Consider the following 5,118-nt stretch of genomic DNA (forward strand, 5'->3'; position numbering starts at 1 on the left):
TCCCTAGATTCTAATTAGCGTTCCTTCAGTCTATGCAACAACGGACATTCGGTTTCGCAACACACAGTGAACCACAGGTCTTAGACGTATTACGTTCTTTCCTGCTTTATACGACGCGTCCGTCCATCCACCCTTTGTTGAGGAACCGAATATCGTAAGCGTTGCATACCTGCCGGTAACGTAACTCCTAACTCAAGAGCCCCCAAATTATTAAAGTAATTTTATCGTTTTAAAATAAGCATTGCCCAATCAATTGTATGTGTGTCCAAAGCACAAAGTGATTTATTTTTAACGGATGTAAATGGTCAACAATTCAATACATTATTATATCATGATAAAATACAGTACAGCACAGCCAATACCAAAAGATAATACATACATACCGCTGCAATCGCTTGCGCACGCTGCGCAACCACGGGACCCGATGGACAATATTCTGTATAGAATATTGTGTCAGAGTTGACTGAGGCCCCAGTGAGATGCAACTAATATATATACAGTCAGTGTTTCATTGTGAACAATAGAGATGACGTAGATTGTTTCTATAGGTCCAGACGTTGGGTGGATCCAGGCCAGACAGGTAATAGGTTGATTCAATCTAAGGAATCCAAAGGTGGGGGTCTTCTGTCCAGGGGGTCTGCTCCTTTTCATAGCCAGTATCATACAAAGGTTTACTCTCTAATATCAATAACTAAAGTATGCAATGTGCGATCTCTTCGCCGACTGCACCGGACAGCTGCTGATGATTAGGGCTTCAATATGATATCAGGCATGACACCTTTCCTATTACCTAAACCTTTAATAACACTACAATGTACATATAATCAACATATATATATATATATATATATATATATATATATATATATAAATATATATATATATATATATATATATATAGACTAATAATAAACCGAATACTATCTGCTCCTGAATTACAGTGTAACAGAACCAATATGAAATTATATAAATAACTAACTGTTGTAATGCGAGTGTGTGCGTGCGTATTTTATCGTGCGAACGCACCACGTCACGTAACACGTGGCGTACGCTTCGCAATACGCACGGCAAACCAATATTAAACCAATATACTTTCGTTCATCCAATTATACGACTTCAACACTAATCATAAATGACTATATTATTAACAGGTTAATTTAATTGATTTTTTTTCTCTGTGCGTTCTTTTGAGATTTCATATTCCACATACGTATTGTTCGCATCCTGCAGCACCTGGTTTAGAGCAAAGTGAACCTACACGCATAGTCAACACCGCACGTATCTTGAGATCCGTTCCTTGCTGACTCTGGGAGTATGCAGAGTTGATTTACGTGCGGTTGAGAACAACTGCATGATGCGCTCAGTATGCTGCCTTAGTGACTCAGGCCCTCAGTGTCCTATTTATCATCTATTATCTTCTATTTATGCCCTACATAAAAGAGCAGGTGATAATCCCTGATAAGCCTATTTAGCAAGCATTTCAGTGTTACTTGTAGCGCCATGATACCTGTTCTGCTAACACTATCTCCGAATTGCATTAATATAACAAAAGCATTTAAAATGCTTTATTGTTAGAATAAAGTATTTTTAAATACAGTGATATTTAGAAAAAATATTATTTAATTTTTACAAGAACCAAAATAATAATGTGAGCATATAATAAAAATTGGGCGAAACGTGTAGGTTACGAATTCCAAACGGATTTACCAACATCAACTATCATCTACACTTTTGTATTGCCACATCAACTGCACGTCTGTACAGACCGGATACATACTGCTGCATGCGCATGCGCGGATCACGTACTTTCACTTGACAGCTGGATGCCGAGCAACACGGACGGAGAACCACACAGCAGCCTCCTGGAATAGGCATCTGCAGAGCAGGCCCTCCAGGAGTGGGGTAAATTCACCTTCTTTACCCTCCTGTGACACACCGGAGCTTTGTACACCTTTGATATTCAATGACTCGCATCCATCACATTGACTTTTTATTGTGCGATCAGTTCGGGGAATATTACCAACAGCGTGTGATACTGCAATTAATCATTATCCTTCAGGACCTGCTTCAAACGATGCACACCATCGGGCTGAACTTTATTACTTGTACTATTACCCTGGACTATCACGTTTAAGTGAGTAATTTGTGTTCATAAACAGAACCTTTTATATCAGCAAGATTGCTGCAAATCACTATATACTTTATACCATCACTATAAAGCGAGCGGATTGTGTTCGTTTTCAGAATCAAAACTTTTAATGTCAGCTTACCTGTTGCATGTATTATTATATATTTTAACCAGTACCATGATATTGGAAGATGGAGTATACATCTCCATTTAACCCTTGTGTTCGGGAGGACTCCCCAAAATTCAGGAGTCTGCTGGAAATTACGGGAGAGTAGGCAAGTATGTAATTATCTATAGAGACCCACAATCATTCTACACTTCTATACCTATACTTTAATTCTCCTTCACTACTGTGTTGTCTCACCACCATATTGCTTTGTATATTTTTCATGAGAGACTGACCTACATCATTGAGTAATCTGAGAGGATATGGCAGTGGACACGGTTACTGTATGCCTGGAGGACCAGATGAATCATTCAGCACCTGTGGATATTAATAATACAATCAGAAATTATATAGAAATCTGTAATGTGCATGATGTAACAAACTTTAAAAATATGGAGCAAATCAGATAAATCATCAGCCAAATTCTACTTTACCATATACAGTACAGAACATGCCGTGACAGATTGGAATGTATACATTTTATACCATTCATACACAATTTAGTCATACACATTTTCTTTAGTTTCATAGTATCAAAACAGCTGTAGATTCCACCAAAGGATCATGTTAGAGCTTTAATGGACCGTTTGAGCATTGATATATTATGTAATAGATTCATATGTAATTTATACCTGTTTTTTATCCATAGGTACAACTTTAGACAGTCATGGATTTACGCAGAAGTATTTAAGTTTGTCACCTGGGATCCAAGGATGCACAACAGCCCATCAAAGACTACATTTAATTGGTGGTCATTTATAAAATATAAATCTGCTGTCTCTCCCCTAGTTTGCTATTGGTTTCTGCAATATGTTATTAACCTACTTCTGTTACTAACCTACCTGAGTTTTTGTTACGTTATATGAGGATTCCAAAATCACAATTATACAATTCACTCATAGCTCCACTTTATCACCAGTTTTCTGTATTTCATTTCGCAATTGGGAGCTACAGATTAAAAGTAAAATTAGGATTTTACTTCCATGCCTAAATATATTAAGATAGGTATAGATGACTTAGGTCACAGTATGCGTTAACGTCTTTGGCTGAAGATCCCCCTTAAATACCCACTCTCACTGTTACTTCACATCTAGTTTCCATACATGCTTCATTAACCTTGTTAAGTTTTTCATATCACATTCACCTAGTTAAGTTGTTGTATATGTTTATCAAATATAATATTTGTATATCTATGATATGTTTTATCATTATTTATTATATAGATTATATTTAATTGTATTATTTATTACATAATTGTAAATGTATTTTAAGATATTATATATCACTGATTTTTACATTTAGTATCACAATACTGTACCTTGGGATTTTCGATTTAATATATATTTTTCTTTTTGTTTTGTTTGTTATTGTTAAATTTAAAAATCAATAAAAATAAATGCTAAAAAAAAGTAGGATTGCCAGGTAAGCCATTTAAAAGGTGTCATATAAAGTACAGACGCTGCAGGACTGCAATTCAGCTAGTTCATATGCATGCTGCATACCAGGGGCGGAAGTCGGCATAGCAGGACCTCATAATAAAAAATTCCAATTGGTGATTCACTGTGGGAGGATGACCTGACATTGTGGAGTCCCTCTCCATTCCGGCTCTGTGGTGACTACTACACTGGCAGTGGCAGTAGTTCTGCTCCACTTTTTACTATGCAGACATGAAACTAATTGCAGTGCAACCATGCAGCATGTGTATTTAATATCATTCTTGGCAACAATTTGCAATAATCCCTATTAACAGTTTCTTCTAAGCACATCAAACACAAGACAACCTTAAAAGCTGGAGTGTCTTTAAGAGTTGTCACAGATAGCAACCTTGTCAGGATTCACATAGTTAATACATACTTGCCAACTCTCCCTGAATGTCAGGGAGACTCCCTGAAATAGGGGTGATCTCCCTCACTCCCTGAAGAGTCTGGCATTCTCCCAGATGCTGAGCTAGTACAAGACGTGGTTGGCTTCGTTATCTGGGGCATGATGACACAGTTCAGAAATTGTGTCCTATGTCCATGTATTGATGCCTATGGAGGTGGCCATTTTCATGGAGACCAAGATTTAATCAAAGACTGACAGGTAAGACAACATGACTTCAGTAATGGAGACAGAAATGTAAAAGACACCTCCCGATTCTTGTCCTTGCAATAGATAAGTGGCGAGAGCTGGGCTTAATGGCGCAAATATCACATCATCTTAGCCCCAATCGTGACAATCGTTTAGGGGAGGGACCAAAATTATGCGATTCATCAAGCCCCGCCCCAGCACGCCCACTTCCCCCGAAATCTCCCTGAAGCCAACGAGGAAAAGTTGGCAAGTATGAGTTAATATGGTTATCAGGCATAAAGTCATGCTCACAACATTCAACCATAGTGACTTTTTCCCACTTTCAATGTTTTCAGTTTCATGTCTCTGTAGTAGGAGGCTTCCTTTTTGAACTTTGTAATGGACCCCACAATATCTAATCATGATCCTGGGAAAATAAAAACACAAACTACTTTATGTTAGCAATTGTAAAAATGCATTGTTTGCTGTATTTGTATTAGACACTGATTACGGAAGCTTCTGTAATTTGCATGATTTATCCAGACACAACAAGACAATGAAAAGTGCACAGAATCCTGGATCTCACAAGACTGTAGTCAAAGACAGCATATTTGTTGCACGGGCATGTTTTTCCTTGCTGTGCTACAGCTTCATCAAGCCACTACCCTAGTGTACTTTATATATGCTGCCAATACTTATCATTTTTGTTGGGTAGGAAAAGCACTGACTCATGCATGCCTTCGTACATGTTGGTGGGTGTGTTACTTGTGCTCAG

This window comes from Mixophyes fleayi, chromosome 5, assembly GCF_038048845.1.
Source record: "Mixophyes fleayi isolate aMixFle1 chromosome 5, aMixFle1.hap1, whole genome shotgun sequence".
Taxonomy (NCBI): Eukaryota; Metazoa; Chordata; class Amphibia; order Anura; family Limnodynastidae; genus Mixophyes; species Mixophyes fleayi.